Consider the following 19,642-nt stretch of genomic DNA (forward strand, 5'->3'; position numbering starts at 1 on the left):
ACCATCAGTGTCACAGAGTGGGCAACAAAGACGAGGTGGCTGATACACAAAAGTGCTTATTGCAGAAGGACTGACACGCTGCAGGCGGTCCATGACATCTTGTGGCTTTTGGCTGTTGTTGGGTGTGATGCGTGTCACCGTCATGATGGATGACTTTCAGATCTTTCCCATTATATCATATCTGCAAGAAATTCCCTTTTCCTCAAATGTCTTTTTGTCCTCCTACCCCTGGGCTGCAGATGGCACCTACCCACGCATTCTCATTGTGCAAAGGCTACAGAGGATGCTGCTATTCTTCGGAGATTCTGCTCATGGTTGAATTGCTAGCATTCAATTAAGACTTGAAATTATGGCTTTGGGCCGTTTAACCTCTTTCAACAGACTAATGGGAGCTACACTGGCCACTTGGGAATTTCCTGGGGTGTCTCAGATAGATTTCACTTCATTTAGATCTGAGAGGACTGAATCTCCATGCAAAACAAAGTCAATTGTTTCCTCTTACCCACTTCGATTAAAATATTTTCTATAATGAAAAAAAAATCTTCTGACCAATAAAATGATGTGAATTCATGGACTCCTAGGAAAAACACAAAAATCTCTCAAATGCAAATGTGGTCTACAAAATAATTCAGACAAAGTACAGAGATCAAACATGCATTATTGATAACAGTTGGCTTAAGTTACAGCTTCTTTATGACTTTATCCCAGAAGCATAATTTTTACAGATTTGATCTGCAAAATTTAGTTTTTCACTTGGGGAAAGCTACAATGGAGAGTAATGGGCAAAAGGCAGGCTATTTATACATAGCCTTTCTTGTTTCTGTTTATATGCTTATTCCACGGATGGTAGGATGCTGTGCTCAACCTTAATGCAGGAGGGAGGGGCTCGTCCTGCCTCAACTTAATGGGCCAGGCTTTGATGACTCCCCATAGGAGCCCTTACTTACCCTTTGGGAGGAGTAGACAGGGGGTGAGGGGGAGTGGGGGAGAGGTAAAGGAGGGTAGAGGAGGGGTGAGAGGGAAAACTTTGATTGAAATGTAAAGTGAAATTAAAATAAATAATAAAAAAAAGCCATAGTTGTAAATGAAGTGCTAGACTTGTTTTCTAAGTTATAGGAAAAAACCAAGACGCCATCTGGATCTTCCAAGGTTGAGGGGATATCACACAAGCCCTGCAACATGTGGGAAACTACTCAAATGGGACCTTCTAAGGCAAAATGTAAACCTGGGTGAAGGCTACACTGGGAGACTGACCATCATACAAAGTTCAGATCAGTTTCAAATAAGCAATCACAGATTCCAGGTAACAGATAAACTGGCCTTAGCCGGCAGGATCCAGTCATCCACTTTGATGACTATCAGTGGAATGTTGGAAGTCTCAGGAAGGGAAACTTGTGTGCACAGATAAAGAGGGAAAAGACTCTTGCAGGAAAATCAGTACCAGGAGGGGCATTGAGATCACAGAAAAGATAAGCAAGTTAATAACCAGGGACAAGAACCTAGAGATGCACCTGAGTAGATTACAAAGGAGCCAGTGGTGGCAGACAACATAAACACAGGCTTGGACCACTTGCTAGACAGGGTCTGACGGGTTTTGAAGTTTGGAGAGGTTAGGTAAAGTATGCAAGCACAGAATAGGCTATGTAATATGCAGTAAGAGCTGACTCCACTGCGTACTTCTCTGTCTGTCCAGAGTATAGAGGGCTGAATGCTCAATGAATTAATAGTTTAAAATGTCTGCTCCATTTTGCTGCTGTGTATTTATTCTCTCAAATCATCAGATGATGTAAATCCCTGGACATTATCTTAAAATACAGATCCGTAGGCCCCTGCAAGAGAAGTCTTGATTAGAGTACACAAAACCTATTCTTTCTTGAAATCTAGATAATTCTTATATTTGAATATTTAGGAACTCTGTAGAGAAAGATAAAAAGCTTTCTGGTGTGTGTGTGTGTGTGTGTTTTTTTTTTTTTTTTTATATTTATCAGATATACTTTCACATTCAGAGGTCACCATAGCAGAAGTGTGTATTTCAAGTAAACCATACAGCAGATATGTAGTACATATCTTTAAATACTTGCATGAGAGCTGTGTGTTGTAGAATCTTTAAAAATTTTTTTAATTAAAAAAAATCTTATTATAGAATCTTACATAGGAAAGCTATCCTAAAATTTTAAGGTCGTTTAATAACAAAGGAGGGGAATGTTCAAGGAAAGACATGCCTATCCTTTAAATTTTAAACTCTTGGAGATAATAACTTGTAGCTAATACATTGAACCTTACTAAGTGGCTTTATAACATTGCTCAATGGATTTTGCCAGAAAGTGGGCAGACAAGTGACTTCTGAGGACATATAGAGTCCCCAGTATTTCTTTCAATGAACTTTGAAACATGCAAAAGAACACATTGCATTTTTATAGGATGCTACCTTAAAACCACATGTAGACTCACCAGGCATTTCCTCATCAGTTATAAATCATGTAGAGTTCTGTGAATTCACAGGTACCCAAGTCAAAAAGATGAGGAAAGAGGACATTATCCGTGGGTGGGTCATCCCTGTATACCAGGTCTCTTACTTAAAAAACAAGCAAATAAAACTCATTCAAGTATTATGAGCAAAACAGCTGCCTAACTACCTTTGTGCCCCAGTAGAACATGGTTGAAAAAAAAAAATACTTTTCTTCCTTGGAAAGGCTGTGATTTGTGAAAATCAAATTATTTCCCAACAGCTATGAATAGTTTGATTTTGTAACGTCCCCATACCATGGAAATGAAGGAGCATAGTCTGTAGAGGGGCCAAGCTGTTTCTGGATCCAGACCCCAAAGGGTTATAAAAGTGAGATGGCATTGTGAAGAATCGTTTTTATTCATACAAAAGGTTTGGGCTTAAGCTTGTCTACTAAATTGTCAGTCCCAATGGGAATCTGAATATTTGTACAACTTGGGAGGGGGGATTCAGTGCATGACTGGGAGGTGTCCTAAGCATCGTTATCATAAAATATGGCTGATAAGATCTGATTATTTTTGAGTAAAACTCTTTGGGTCAAAATGCTCCCATAAAGTCTAAAGGTTGCATAGGGAGAACTTGAAGGGGCACTGTAGAGTCTTGAAAGTTTCTCCACTTTGGCCATCTTGCCATTTGGGGTAGGGTTTCATTCCTAGAGACAGGGAGTGGGGATCTGTATCTGCGCTTTTTTTTTCTTCCATGGTGTTGAGTATCATCCCTGCATTCTACCTGCTAGCTGCCAGCAGCAACCCCTCATCCCACCCCCCACCCCAGCTGTCCCCTGGCCCCCTGGCTGGGGAGGGAACATTGCCTGTGGTTGGAAAATACTATTTTAATGTTTCAGTCAAAGAAATGAAATTCCATTTAACCAGTCCCATTATATGCCAGCTTCTCAAAAAAGAAAGGGAACCTTGTAGGTGTAGCAAGCAGCTAAAGATTTCACTTAAGCTGTGGGACAATGTCCATTGTTTACTTATCCCGACCTTGTTTTCCTTCCTTCCTCCTTCTCTCCCCTCCCCATCCCTCCTTCCATTCCTTCCATTACTTCCCCCCACCCCAGAAACCGATGGAAGTGGGCTCACATTTTTTTTTTAATCAGTCCACACTTATTCTTTCAAGAAGTAGTTGGATAATCACTAGGAGGTGATTTCTTTTCTCCAGACATAAATTAGAGCTAAGGAACCCCTCAAAACTGTTAGTAGTCTAGGCTTGTCACTAATGTATTGCACCTCTCCTCCTCTTGGCTTTGCATAGTCCTCCAGATGCAACAGTGGTCCTCCCTGGCTTTCAGGCTGCAGCAGAAATGTCACAGTAAGGGATCCTGTGTCCTTGAATTCGTGCAATGTCTGCATTTGACTATCAGGTAAAATTAGTCCAGGAATGCTATTAAACCTGTAAATGCTATTAAACCTGGGTCAAAACAAAAGCCAGTCAATAATGAGGTTCAACAATAGTATGGCAATAGGCCCCCAGCATATAATAATACCAACATATAAGAAATGGCTTCAAAATGAACAGATGTACATTTGTTGGGTACATTGGCTCCGAAGAAACAGATTGCCCCAATTTGAAATTAAAATATCTCTTTTCTAAAAGTAACATAGGCCATATATGTCAACGAACATATTAAACCCTAAATACCATTAGGAGAAATATTATTTAGCTGTCCCAAATGCCTTTTTGCTTTTGAAAGAGTCAATCTGAGAAAATTCATCTTCCATGCTACCATTTGCTCAAACTTCATTATAGAGTCTAAGTTGTCTTCTCTTAGGATGCTGAGTGAAATTGTGGGCCTTCCGTTCACGATTCTCTCCTTTTTTGTAGGTGGGAGCCTGCGTCTCTGATCCCTACTCTCACATATTTCTGTCTGCAGTGTTCTTTTCCCCTCTCTCTCCTCTCTTGAATCATGTTACCAAAGAATGGTAAAGAGAGGCTTCACTCACAGGAGATGATGGTCCCTTAGGGCTAGAGACAGGGTACTTAGAAAATAAAGACTGAATTACTTCAAACTGAGCTCATTCAGCAAGTCAGTATAAAAGATAATGTATAAGAACACTAAGATCTATTTCCCCAAAAGAAATCAGCACTCTCTGTTTAGTATAGTGCTCTTATTCATTTCAAACAGTGCCCTATCTCCACGTTAGTATTCAGGCATCTGTACTGGCCTGCCTTTGGAGTCCTGACAGGATACACCTTCAGCTGCTGCCACTAAGAGCACCACCTGTGCCGATTCACTATGTTTCATTTTAAAAGGAGCCTGCCCCCCTCCCCCCACCCCTCTCCTTCTCTTTTCTCTTTCGCCAGAGGCCGGTCCATTTCCCCTTTTTACAATCTCTTTCCCCTACCAAAACAAAACAAAACAAAACAAAAAACTTCTGTTTGAACTCTGTCCCATGGCATCTTTCTCTCTTGCAAAGCTTTTTCAAATTAGAACACTCCAACCATGGCTTCTTGGAGTGACAGCCACCCGGGACTCAAGTGATAAATATTTAACAAAGGGAATTCCCCCTATAGCCTCTTTTCTTTTCTTTTTTTCTTTTTTTTTTCCATATGCATTAAATTAATTACTTCATTTTAACAAGCAAAGCTGCTCTCTGAAATGAAGCCTTAATTATTTCACACTTTGGAAAACTATCTACAACTACATTGATTCCACAGGAACACTGTAAAAGATGGAAGTTTCCAGGGTTAATTCTGGTAAGAAAGGCAACACCCCAGAAGAGGGGCTGTTTTGATGTACCTCAGTCTTTTAGTGCTGGTGAACATGGCCCCATGTTTGCTCATTTCAATGGAATGGCATAGAAGTTTTTGCTTGCTGCAAAGGAGAAAATAAAGACATTTTACTGGTGCTGTGAAGGGTTTGATTTCCCAGAGTCCTTGCTTCCCCCCCCCCCCCTTTTCTTCTTATTCTTTTTTGGGTAGAATTCTTTGCGAGCTGAAGACATTCTGTTCTGTTCTGGTGAGTTCTGCACTTCTTATTCATGGCAATTACATTCACATCTTTGATCTTGGATGAGATCTCTTGTGCATATTTTGTTCTATTTATGTCTTTGATCTGGTTTCTTGTGATTTTTTTTCCTGAGATTTGTTTTTATTTGAAAGACTTTCACCCTCCAATATTTAGAGAGGAAAACAAGGTGACATTTACTTTATCCATATGACATTGTCTTTTGAGGCATATGGATAAATGAGACTGTCTTTATACGTCTCAGTTCCTTCTTCCAGTATCCGAGAGTTTGTGATTTTTAGCTGTCATAACAGCTAACAATTGGATAGATGGCAGCGTGGTTGATCCAACTCGGCTCTAGGGTTTTGCAATCTTGTTACTCCATTTGTCTTAAAGCAGTCGATTTCCCAGCAGCCTGACAGTCATGCACCTATTGAACATGAAGTGAACTCCTCCCAGAACAACACCTGCTTATGGACAGCTTAAGTAGTCTTGTTTATTTGCTATTATCATTTTATTTACTAGGAAATTATTTGCTTGCGTATGTAACACGTCATTTATATTCAGGGTTCAAGAACTCACCCAGGTAGCTTTAAAGATGATATGTGTTGCTAACAGGAGATTAAAAACCAAGATAACAGCTAGCGGTCGCTGTAGTGATGGCAAAGAGCTATGAATAAGGGGGCCGCATGGGACCTGGGAATGTACATGACAAAAATTGGTCACCATGGCAACATTTGAGCAGTGGGAGACAGGGAGCTGAAGTGCGCAACACAGAACCCGCAGTGGCCTGATTGAAAAGAACTGCCTATAATTTAGCTTGACTGACTTGTTATGTAATATGTTTTCTGTGCTATGCAAATGACTATAGAAATGTGAGCATTCAAAACAGTTTATAAATCCAGACTGTAATAACAAAGAAAAAAGGGGGCATACTCCTTTAAGAGGTAGGATTGAATTCCTTTTTGTAGCAAACCAGAGCATTCTCTGGCTGATGACCTTAGATAGTGTTGCCATAGGTATTTCTGTATAAAGCCCTGTCTAGGAACAACATTTTTATATTTCAGAGACATGTTTATACAGTATGCTAAATATTGCTTTTTAAAAGCAAGTAAAACTAGAATTAGGGGCATAAAAAGTGGCACACCAGTAAGAAATTGTGAAGTTGAACGGCTCCATGCTGGGCCCCTTACATAAACTGGAATACTGTGAAGTTTTCCATGGGATTTGTTTTTTACTAGTTGTTTGCTTTTTGAGGTATCTGGACAACTGCCACTGTTTCCTTTTCAGTTGGTCCTTGCTGCACTGAGTCACATAGAAAGAGGTAACTCAATGGTGTGATCTGGCCAAAGAGCATTTTGCTGTTTGCTTTCACATCTGTTTGCCTCTGGTGGACACATCTCACACGAACGCCACCAGGACAGCTAGCATATAATTTATTAAATGTGTTAGGAGAACACTAGCACCTCAGTCAATAAATGTAAATGTGAAATCTCTTCTGCTGATCTGGCAGTCCATAGGCATCGCCTATATCACAGGAAGCAGGGTTCGAATGAATCAAAAAGCTTAATGGCAACATTCCTGCTAAGCTGTGCATATAATAGTGACAATAATAAAATTAGCAGTAATTATAGAAATGATTACTGCTTAAATTTACTGAGTGCCATTGGGATGCCAGACACTTTTGCCTCATTTATTCCTCACAATAGTGCTGCAGCATTGAAAACAACCACCCTCCCCTCCCATTTAGCAGACGGCACCCTAGAAAGGCTAATGCCATTTGTTTGTGGTCACACAAACAGTAAATTGTAGTGCCCTGATCAGAATACAGAGCCATCTATCTCTAAGCAAGGTTTCATCCTGTTGCAGGGCCAGATGACTTAAAATTACCTTGCTGTGTTAGTCCTATGGCCTGATCTCTCCTCTGTCCAAATCCTCTTTTCTCAACCTATCACAACTCTTTATCCCAGGCCTCCCTCTAGCCATGCACCCTGACACAGGAAACCCATTTTCTCTGCTTTAATTTTCTAAAACTTCTTATGTTGTTGTTATATTTTGGATCTCAAATTGCCTTCTACCCAAGGTTCATACGTTGAAGGCTTGGTTCGCAATAGAGCAATCTTCAGAGATGGGGCATTGTAAAATCGAGTGGGTCATGGAGCTCTGACTTCACTAGCAGGTTAATCTACTGATAAGTTTATAATCTGATGGGCTATTAGAGGAGTTGGGTAGACATTTAGGGGTTGAGATGGACTTGAAAAGAGGTGGGTTGTTGGAGACACACCTAGAGGCCTGCTCTTTGTCCTCACTGTCTTCCTGCTTCATGTAACCTCTGCTTTCCAGCTGCTAGAAGGTAGGTGGCTCAGGTCCCCTAGTCAAGTCTCTACCATGAGGCTCTGCTTCACCACCTGTCTGGAAACAATGGAGCCAAGTGACATGGACCAAAACCTTTGAAACTCTGAGCCAAAGTAAATCTGTTCTCCCTTAGGTTGATTTTCTTGGGGATTTTGTTACAGCCATGGGAGCAATGCATTCTGATGTATGTCTTGTGAAGTCTCTTATGACAACTTGTCAATTAGTCTTTGCTTCTACTTCATTTGGCTAAACTAGATTAGGAGGAAGTATGTGTAAATGTTGAATGTCCTCATTGTGTTGATGCCATAAAAGGATCAAGCTGCAAAAGGAAGTTACGGGCTAGAAGTGACTAGAATTCAGAATTTGGTATGATTGGGAAAGCTGCTTGGAGGAATTCTCTCCATTCCCTGTGTCTGACTTTGTTCATTTTGTTTTTGTTTGAGAAATTCACCTAAGTTGTTTCATATAACAATAGTTTCTCAGCATTGTTTCAGAATACCATGCCTTGAGACTGGAAAGAGACTTTAGGCTCTGGGGTTTTGAACAGCGTTGAGACGGCTAAAGACGTGGGACTTTTGAAGTTGGACTAAATGTACTTTTTTCATCATGACATGGCCATGAGCCTGTCGGGGCTAGAGTGGACTGTGGTGTTTTGAATGAGAAACGGTCCCTGTAAGTTCACATATTTGAACACTTGGTTGCTAAGGAGTGGTAATGTTTGGGAAAGTGGTGGGATTTTTAGGAGATGGAGCCTAGGAAAAGTATCTCATTGGGGGTGAGCTTTGAGATTTTCTAGATCATCCCACTTCAGTGGGAACATTTAGATTTTTGGTTTTTCCATAGGGTTTCTCTGTGTAAGAGCCCTATTTGTCCTGGAACTGGCTCTGTGGCCCGGGCTGGCCTTGAACTCACAGATATCCGGCTGCCTCTGCCTCCTGAGTGCTGGGTAAAGGTGTGTGCCACCATTGCCTCTCTCTCTACTTTTTGCATATGGTTGAAGATGTGATCTCTCAGTTTCCTGCTTGCTACCATTCTTCCAATTAATCTCTTCTGTGGGTCACTTTTGGTTTGTGGTATTTTATCACAGCAGCAAAAGTGCCTCATGCTTTGAGACACAGAGTGTGCAAATTTCAATGCCTGCCAGTAGACTTCTGAGAACACCACCGGGGTGTTGTCTTTCCCACTAGCAAACAGCATGGAAAAATTTCAGGGCTTACATTGTCACCAGCACTTTTCCTACCAGTGGTTTTTAAATCCAATCGTTCTGGAAGCTTTGGGGTGGAACACTTTGGTACTGTGCCATCTGACAATGAGGGCGGGTACCTTTTCACATGCCTGTTGTCTCTGTGGATATACTCTTATGGAATCTTAACAAGCAACACATCCATTTCTCCATATGACTACTGGTCTGGTCTTCCTTGTGTTGTTTGGATCAAGAACATTGATGTAAAATGATAAATCCGCTTATTAATGATACATCGTATATAGGGAAAGCTTTTCTCTCTTTGGAAATCTTCATTTGTATTTCTTTTAGTAATTGAGGATTAGGATATTGTCTAGCTCATTTTGATGATAGATCTAAAATACAAGGGCTTAAAGAAAGTAGAAATTTATATTCTCCTGTTATTGTCTCTCAACATCCAGGGTGTTAAGCAGTGATGGGATGGTGCATCTCTCCACTCCATGTCTGAAATCCTGAAGGTCACCTCTTTTCCTGAAGATGACTCCTCTCCATTGTACACTCTGACTCATATAAGAGGGAAGAGGCCGGGGCATGCTGTGTGACTCTGTGAAGAAGTGTGACATTCATACACTTGACTCACACCCCATTAATCAGGTCCTTGCCTTTTAGCTGAGCTTCATTTACTAAAGAGGGTGAGAGAGTATATACTCTCAGTGTAGTGCGCATTTTGTCCAGTGTAGTGGAAGAAGAGGAGAGACATTGCTGATGGACTTAATTTTCTCCAGGATTCCCAACTGCTGTACCTCCAAGCCCTGGACTTGGGGATGAGTTTATTTGTTTGTGTTTACCTTCACTGTATTTCTTGCAGATTGCAATTCTGGCATCTCAAAAGTGTTTGTCCCCACTTTGAAAAAGCAGTCCCCAAGCTTTCCTCTGTTGCATTTTTACCGCGAATGCAGTTTTCACGTGGGAACAAGGCAGGTGTAAGTTACCAATCAGTGTTGTGCTCACCACTCTTCTCATTGTTGAGCAAGCACAGATCCCACTCATTGGCCAGCAGTCGTGTTGTGAGTTTAGAGACCAGAAGTTCTTACATGAGGGGTTGGGGGCAGGGCAGATGCAGGGAAATCGTAGGGACTGGGATGAAGTGGTGGTGTGATAGTGCAGAGCAGGCCTGAGATGAGAAGAGTGGACATGGCCGCCATCTTTCCCACCATTACTGACAGCTTGATAAGAAAGGTATGTAGATACACTAGAAGGATTGAAGACAAGGGAAAACAGTGAGCAATGCAGAGTCTATAGTAGCTACACAATTGCAATGATGTTGCTGTTGCTGTAGCCCAGAGATATCTCAATGACCTTCCAGTGCATCTGGCTTCTTATTCTTCTCAAAGTCATAGACTTTAATCTGCTTCTACTATTGTGTTCCATGGTTTTATTGTTGATGTTTTGTTTTGATCTTGCCAGGTAATGTGACAATACAGTCATCTTTTTTTTTTCAGTTGAAAAATAAGCACACAAGATACTTGATTGCACTTAACATTAATTTGAAAATTGTGAGATTAGAATATACTTCTGGGAAGCCTGTGTCTCATATTTAATTCTGGAAAATCACAGACTTATTAGTATGAAAATAAAATAAAAGTAACAAAAATGAATGACTGCTTTTGTCTGTGACAGTTTGGGTTATATTGTATATTACAAGAAAAGAGTGTAAAGTTGTTTAGATAAAAAGTGGTTAAGATCCCACTCTGTAAATACACTCATTATATTTGTATGTCCCTGTTCATTTATTGCATATGTCAAAATAGTATCTGTAAACACAGAAGACCACACTTCTACCATGCCCATTATTTGATGGTGATGATGATGATGATTCTAGACAATAAAACCACTGGCCTCTTTCCATATTCCCTAATTTCTAGTGTCTCTCAGTACCTCTGCACTTTGCTAGCCACTGCGAGGTTTCACCTGGTCCAAAGAAATGCTCCTTTGCCCTTTAGCAATTTAGGAGCTAAGTGGGGTGGCAATCATCTCAATTCCCAACCCATATGTCAGGAGAGAGGGCTGTCATATGGCTAAATAATGAGGTTCACCCTGGAGGTCCTCCACTCTGTAGGCAAAGAGTAGCGTGGCCTGCTCCTGCTTTACATGTATTAGATTTGCTGTCTGGAAGAGTTGTGCCATCTGGAAGCTGGTGGGGGTGGGCCAAGAAGATCACTCGTGGATTTCCAGGCAGCTGGGCAGCAATGCTGTCTGGTCATGAGGAGCACTGTAACAAAAGCCAGATGACATATGAAATTGGGCATGGGAAAGGGCCCTTCAGAATTTGTGATGAAATCCATGGAATAGAAGAAACAGTAGGAGTGCTGGGAAGAAACATATTTCTGTTAGCTGGCTATGTGGAGTCCAGTGTCAAAGGGGATGGTGGGTGTGAATTGGTGATGGTGGGTGTGAGTTGGTGATGGTGGGTGTGAATTGGTGATGGTGGGTGTGAGTTGGTGATGGCATGTTATCATAGCATTTGTCAACTTGACACAAGCATACACATACATACACATGCATACATACATACATATACAGACATATACATGTATGGAAAGAAGAAATCTCAGCTCAGGAACTGAAGACTTTTCTTTTTTTCTGTGACAATTTGGTTCCATCATCCTGTCAGATTGGCCTGTGGGGAATATTCTTGATTGCCAGCTGATGGGGGAGGGCCCAGCCCACTGTAGGAAGCATCACATGGTGATAGGTGGTCTAGGTAAGAAAGGCAATTGAGAAAGCAGAGGTAAGCAGGGTTCCTCCATAGTCTCCGCTTCCGTTCCTTTGATGATGAACTGTAACCCATAAACCAAATAAATCCTTTCCTTCCCAAGTTGCTTCTAGTCAGTGTTTTATCACAGCAAAAGAGCAACAGAAAAGAAAACTAGGACAGTGGATGATGATGGGTCTGTGTGAGTGACTGAACTTGACATATGAACAGACTCTTGCAACAAGTGAGGAGGGTAAGCCATGCAAGTGACTGGGTAGAAGCTTCAGAAAGTTCAAAGGCCTTAGAGTAGTGAGCAAGGAGACCTGGGCCTGGAACGGAGAGATAAGAAGAGAGAGCATCAAGAGATAGAGGACAGACAGAAAAGGGGGGACTAAAGTATGCTGGGATATGTAGTTTCCAGGATGTGCTTTAGCTTCTTTAATTAATTGACAGGACAGCCATCAGAACATTACAAGATACAGAATACTCTCATGTATTCGAATATTAAGAGAAAAAAACACGTCATGGTGGGAGCAGGTATAACAGAAAGCATATGGTTGGCACCAAGGCCTTAGGCTTGGGTAGGAACGTTGAATGTCATTGAGAGCTTTCACTTTCAGTGACCAAGGAAAGCCAATGCTGGGGTAAGGAGGGTATGGGGTCTTCGTCCTCTCAGTCACTATACTCCAGTGAATGGAATTTGGATTCTCTCTAATGAATGTACTTGAAAGGAAGAGGAAAGATGGCTTGAAATGATAGCGTGTTTCTGGTGGGAACAGGGGGAGAAGAGAGGTAGAGACTCATGATTGCTAGGAAGGGGGATGACAGATGTGAAGCGACTTTGGGGAATAGATGGTTGAACACAAATAATGGGGACTAGTGGAGGCCACCATGTGAGGAAAAGCCCAGGAGTTAGTTGGCAGAGAAACATATACAATCAGGCAATTTTGAGATCATTAGAGTTTCACTAATTGTCATGAAACTGAGTAAATAATGTGGAGACTGGGCAGTTTATAGTGTTGGTCTAGCATGCACGAAGTCCTGGATGCCATCCTCAGCACCACATAAACCTAGGTAAGTGGCACCTGCCTGGAATCCTGTCACTTGGGAGGTGGAGGTAAGATGGGCAGGAGTCCAACTAAATCATTCTTAGTTATATAATGAGTTCAAGGATGTGTTGGACTGTCGCAAAAACAAACAAACACATGAACAAACAAACACACAAAAAAGCAGAGGGTGATTGTAGCTCCTACTGATCATAATGCCTCTGTGTGGCTGAGTAAATTAAAAGATCATCCCATTTATTTTTTCAGGGATAATCTCACATCTCAATTTTTTAAAATTTTTTTTGAGACTATAACTTCATTACAACATTTCCCCTTCCCTTTTCTCTCCCCCCAGATACTCCCACCATATGCCCCTCCTTGATCTCCTTCAAATCCATGGTCTTTAAAAATAAATAATTGTCATTGCATATGTGTGTGTGTGTGTGTGTATGTGTGTGTTTGTATATGTATATACATATACATATACATACATACATACATATAATATATATATTTCTAGACCTGTTCAGTACATACCACCCGTGTTTATATTTTCAGGACTCAGCCTTTGGCACTGGACAACCAATTGCTGTGCTCTCCCAGAGGGAGGGTCACCTCTCCTGTTCCCAGCTTATTCTTGCCTTGATTCCTTCTTGATATCTTAAGCTGATGTTATTTTCCCTGGGAGTTGCTTATTACAAACACAGAAACAAATAAAAAAGAGTAAGGGAACTTCTGTCTGTCTTTATCATTTAAAGGAATCATTACCAGTGAGGGAAATGTCTAAACATTTTCTACTTCAACCAGAGATTAAAAAGCCCAGTGCTAGGTTAGGCTGGGTAGGACCTACACCTCCATGGCTGCTCCCCAGGTCTGCTACTGTAATGGAAAAGTAGACATAGTGCTCAAGCAAATGTGGCTCTGCTCACCAAAAAAAAACTTTATTTACAAAGACAGGCACTGGGCTACATTCCGCTCTTGTGTCACGGTTGGCTAATTCCAGACATTTATAACCATCTGCCTTGGTTGAAGACTTTTTTTTTTAAACTTGTAACTATTTGTTGCTGACTGGATGGAATTCACTTTTTCATTTCTTATATATATATATATATATATATATATATATATATATATATATGTATATATATAATATAACACACACACACACACACACACACATATATATATATATAACATTCAAGTATAATTAACAAAAATTTAAATTGAAGTTAACAGGTTAAAATTTTTGTTGTTTTTTTTTTGTTTGTTTGTTTGTTTTCATTTCAAATTTCAGTCCTTGGAGGATGTTTAGGATGGATGCAGGTAATGCTAAAAATTTTAATTTTCTACTTTCTTTCCCTCGAAGAGAATAAAAATCAAAATTCCTGTGTTACTGTTATGCTACAGCAGCTCTGTCGTCAGTAATTTACCATTGCCTATGCAATAAAAAAGTGAAAATTAATTTTCTGTCGTTTGAATCAAAGTGTTCCGATGCCTCGATACAGTGCTAAAGCACTGTTGTAAAGTTAATGGAATATTGTAATCTGCAGGATGCTCTTTTGTTTGAGAAAGAAAATTGGCTCATCCTCCATGGTATGAAAGCTTTATAGCAACCAGACCAACTAGATCAGGGATGAACAGTAAAACACCAGATAAAAACGGAGCAATACGATCCTCTTTGACTGAGAGGAAAAATCCCCACTGGAATTCTCGAAGTTCTTTTTCTCATGTCATCTTAGTAGTTAGGCAAACAAATGCTCTTGCTTCCAAATATTGCATTGAAAGAGACATCTTTAAAGGAACAGCATTTACCATGGCTGCAGTGGGAGGGGTTAAATCTCGACAGCCCACCGGCGTCCTCCAGTTTGTGTGACAGCTGCCACCACTAGTGAGAGCCCCTTCATAGAGCCAGGGTGAACTCCATTGGTAAACTGCTCTGTTGAATCCCCAGTGTTCCACATCCATTTCACACTTGCATCTGCTGCTGCATCTTAAAGCTTTATTTCATCAACTTCGACAAAGGCAAAGACTCTGGTGCCATATGCCCTTGTTCGACATCAGACAGAACCGGAGAGAGGCTTTGCTAGGACCAAGTCGATCCATGGGCTTTCTGTCCTGGCAATCAAGGCTGCACTTTCAACTTTGATTTTTTTTTTTTTTTTTAAGCAGGGGGGGAAAATCACCAAAAAATAAACAAAACAACAACAATGAAACATTTTCCTTTCTTGTATATCTGCATTTAGGAAATGAAAATTTCGTTGGTTACGGTTTCCTATTCAGCAGACGGGGAGTAGGACTTACTGCTCCTCACGAGCTTCACCAAGCGAGACAGGCAGCAAGCATCTTTCAGGCATTCCCAAGCTTGCCTCAATTTGTGGAGACAGCCCCGGTACCAAGGCATTTTCTGATGACAACAGCTCCCAGTGCAGCTGTAGCAACGCTGTCGCTGATATATCCATTAAAAAGAGAAGCATGCAAAATCCAGATTTGAAATTCAATAAGGAATTCAGAGAAAAGTCTTGCTTTCAGGCCATCTCCTAGCTAAATGAATAAATGAATAGGCAAACTACTACATAAAAAAAAATGTCAAAAGCAACCAAAGGAAGCTTTGCTCACTAATGTTTGAAAATAGCCCCGTCTGGAAAGGTATGCTTTTAGACTAAGAAAGCAGAAAAAAACTAATTAGACAAGAAGTAACCGTGAACAAACATGTTAGCAGAACCAATAACTGGAACTGATCAGTTATTTCTCTAATTGTGCCAGCTGGACAGCTATGATGCGCTTAACAGAGCATAATTGCTAATTTCTATTCCATACCCCAAACCTTTTCTTTCCTTTCCCTTTTGCAGAAATACCCAGGCATACGCTACTTAATAATAATAACATTCTTTAAAAGTAAAAAATGAGCAGGAAAAAAGAGATAGCTTATGTAAGGCAACATTTTATGAATGATCAAGAGGCTGAGTAAGTATAGCCTGCCAGTTGTGTTAATCAGAATTTGTGCTATCAAGGAAATGTAACTAATATCTTGATTTAAAGGCTATTGTGTGTTCCCTAGGCCAAGGACTGTATTGTTGAAAGTAGGGATGATTTATTTCACTACTTTATCATAGGTTTCATAGTTCTTGTCTGAAGATGGATGATTGGTTTCAGCTCAAAGCCCTGTGCCTCCTATGATGTGAAGTCATGCAATCCAGTTGTCTGGGGCTGTTAGGAGAAATTAAGATGGACTACGGGTTGTGCATGTAAAAGGAATAGAGATGAGAAATATCTCCTAGTTAATTCAAAGGGAGAACAATTCCTAGTTCAATTGATTTGTACACTCCCCCTGCCTGCCCCCCAAATGACAGCAAAACAAAGGTTTGTAAGCATGTAATAGACTGAGAGGCCAGTGCTTAAAAGTCCAAGTTTAGCTGTGTGTAACTGAAGAGAACTTATCATTTCAGACATACCGCTGTGGGAAACAGGCTTCCTTAGGGCACTTGTCACCAAGAAAAGTGACATGTTAAAGGAAATATGCACATAGGGACTAAAGGGCGCACCAGAAAATATTGGAAGATTCTGATGAAGGAGTTACTAAAGGACTTCCTTATTCTGAACTTAACAAAAGATGTTTTACTAAGAGGAAAATGTTCCCTCTATTTTGAATAGGATAAAGGAACTCATAATAATAAAGGTTTAGACACGTTTCCTCTGAGATGTAAAGAAATATTTTGTTTTGTTTTTGTTTTTGGAGACAGTTTCTCTGTGTAGCTCTAGCTGTCCTGCAACTTACTCTGGAGATCCACCTTTCTCTGCTTCCCTGAGTGCTTGGATTAAAGGTATGAGCCATTACTGCTTGGTGAGATGTAAATAATTTTTGGAAAGGAGATAGAAAATTACATTTGAAGTGACAAAAGGTCTTAAACCCATTGCTATGTTTTCTTTTGTTTCTTTTATTTTTTATCACAGTATTTCATATATCCCAGGCTAGCCTGGAATGCACTATTAAGTTGGTATCTTGAATTTCTGATTCTCCTGTTTCTACTTCCTGAGTACTGGGATTATAGGCATGTACCACCATGCTGTATGTGGTACTAGCTAGTGACCCAAAGTGGGAACATCTTGGGCTTTGTTCATGCTGGGTAAACATTCTACCAACTGAGCAGCATCCCTGGCGTCCAGGCCCATTTTTGTTTTTAATCTTTCTGAGTTCCATGGTTCTACAGTGATGTCTACTTTACTCAGGACAGCAGGGAGACTGAAGCTGCGTGGGATTGTGAATGCCTGCATTCTGCTAGCCTTGGGGAAAAGGTTCCTCTTTCTTTCATGACGTTGTAGGAAGATAATCCTTGCACCATCTATGTTCACCACCAGCAGTACCTTTAAACTTAGTCAGGTTTGCCTAAGCTCAATGCAATTTAACGAATTCTTGTTGTGCAGTTTCCATGGTCCAGCCTATCAGAAGCTAGGTATCCTCAGAGACAACTTCCCTCTGACCCACAGCCCTCTAGTTCCAGAGGGTATTCATTGTGTGCTTCCTTCATTTGCAGGTTTTTAGATGTAAAATGAACCAAAGTGTTAGCTAGTTTGGCTCGAATGGTTTGAACAGGAGTACGGCAGAACCCACTTTTTACATCCATAATTTGCATTCTGACTTTGGATAGGTTAGTGGACCTTTCTCGAGGTTCATGACTCTCATGAGCTCATAGAGAATATAGTATTCATCTCATCACATTTCTTTTGGGGATATGAAAGTAAGGGAATCAGTGTCTCCTCCAGGAATGAGGTTCTACTCCCATCCTGTAGTGCCTGTGCTACAATCTGTTTCACCAATTGAGAGAAGGCCTAGAGATTTAAATAAAAGACAAGACAGCGGATCATTCATGCATCAGGAATGCTGGAATGCCGGATGCCGTTTATTGAGGGGAAGGAGTGGGCTTATATACTCACAGCACAGTGGAAAACCATCAACAGTCAAGTGTGCAAGTTCTCTGGCTTAGTTCCTCCCCAGCAGATGTGTGTTAGCAAATCAAGAAAAGTACCAGGAACTACTCTGGTGAAGGATGTTCCAGCCAACAGCTTCAGGCTTGCTCAAGGTGCCTCGGGGGACCATGCAGGCCCTACACTATCCCTTAACCAACCCCAAGAGTCAGCCTTGTTAAACACATATGAATAACAGGAAATAAGCTCAGTGTGAACTTGAGAAGGAGCGAGAAGAGCATGAGAAGACTTAGAGAGAGAAGAGGGAGGGGAGGAATGATATATGAGGAATCTCATATATGAGATTCTCAAAATTAAATAAAAAAAATCAAGAAACCAAGTTTCCCCCCTCTCCTCCTTCCCCTGTTTATCTGTAGATATCCGGCTTCCCCAGTGTGGTTTGTTAAAAGGATAGTCTGTCCTTTCCCTATTCAATAGTCCTGACTCTCTCGTGAAAATCATTATTTATTTATTTATTCTTATTTTATTTATCCATCCCAGTTCTCTGTCCCTCCCTCCCATCCCCCCCACCTCCCATCCTACCCCACCCCCACTCCGCAGTGAGGGTGGTGCCTTCCAGGAGGGATCAACAAAATCTGTCAAGTCATTTGGAGTAGGGACTGGGCCTTCCCTCCTGCCTCTAGGCTAAGGGAGTATCCCTCCATGGGGAATGTGCTCCCAAAGTCCTTTTGTGCACCAGGGATACATCCTGGTTCCACTGTCAGAGGTCCCTTAAACTGCCCAGGCCTTCTAACTGAGACCCATGTTCAGGGTGTCTGAGTTGATCCAATGCCGGTTTGAAATCATTTTAACATATACATGAGGGTTGGTCTGAGTATTGTATTGTGTTCCGCTGACCTCTGTGTCCACCTTTTTTGTCACTATCATTCAGTTTTGATTACAGTGTCTGTTGGAACCCAGCAGTCTGCTGACCCCGCCCCCTGATGATGGGCAGGATGCTCATGGCCATGTCATCTCTACTTCACGACTTACCTGGCTGCTCAGGTGCATTACCTGCTTACCTGCTGCACAGGGGACTCAGTTACGCATGCGCAAGTTTCCCTTTTAAAGCAAGGGCTCCAAGTGAGGCTCTCTCCTTTGCTCTCTTCCCCCTTCTCTCTTTTTTTCTCCCTCTTTCTCTCTTGCTCCTGTCTCTCTTTTCTGCTTTCAGTTGGCCACTACCCCCCCCCCCGCCCCATCAATAAACTCCACATGGGCGCTGAGTCTCTTGTTTGTGTTTCTTAGGCAATAGTTATATCAAAAGAACAACAGTATCTATATGGCAAGTTTGAAGTCAAGAAGTAAGAATCATGTAGTAGTGTCCTTAATGAGATGGTTTTTGTTGATTGGGTTCCTGAGATTCTGAAGAATGTTAGCACGAGATGCTCTGTTTTCCTATGAAGCATCACTGGAGTTTGACAGCAATTTACACTGAATCTGAAGGCCATTTTGGGTAGTGCTGGCATCTTGATATTATCTCCCACTTCATGAACATGGGACATCTTGATACACATGCAGATAGTGAACTGGCTACAATATCAGTTAAAATAGTGAGTCCTTTACCTCACATTTTGTGGGATAAGACACCTAAAATATATTTGTAGCAACAATCCCAAGTAGAATTCAAATTATTAGCTTTCTGCATCTGGGTTATTTTGCTTAGCATGATGACTTCCACTTTCATTCATTTAGTGACAAATGGAATGATTTACACTCTGCAAAGCCGAATAACAACCCACTGTGTACATATGTCACACTTTGCCTATCCATGTGTTGGTTGCTTCTGTATACTGTATTTTTATTTTTTTGTGATTGATGCTGCATTGAACATGGGTGTGTAGCCCTTTTTTTAAAATTTAAATTAGAAACAAGCTTTATATACATGCCA

This window comes from Phodopus roborovskii, unplaced genomic scaffold (assembly GCF_943737965.1).
Source record: "Phodopus roborovskii unplaced genomic scaffold, PHOROB, whole genome shotgun sequence".
In the NCBI taxonomy this organism is placed as follows: Eukaryota; Metazoa; Chordata; class Mammalia; order Rodentia; family Cricetidae; genus Phodopus; species Phodopus roborovskii.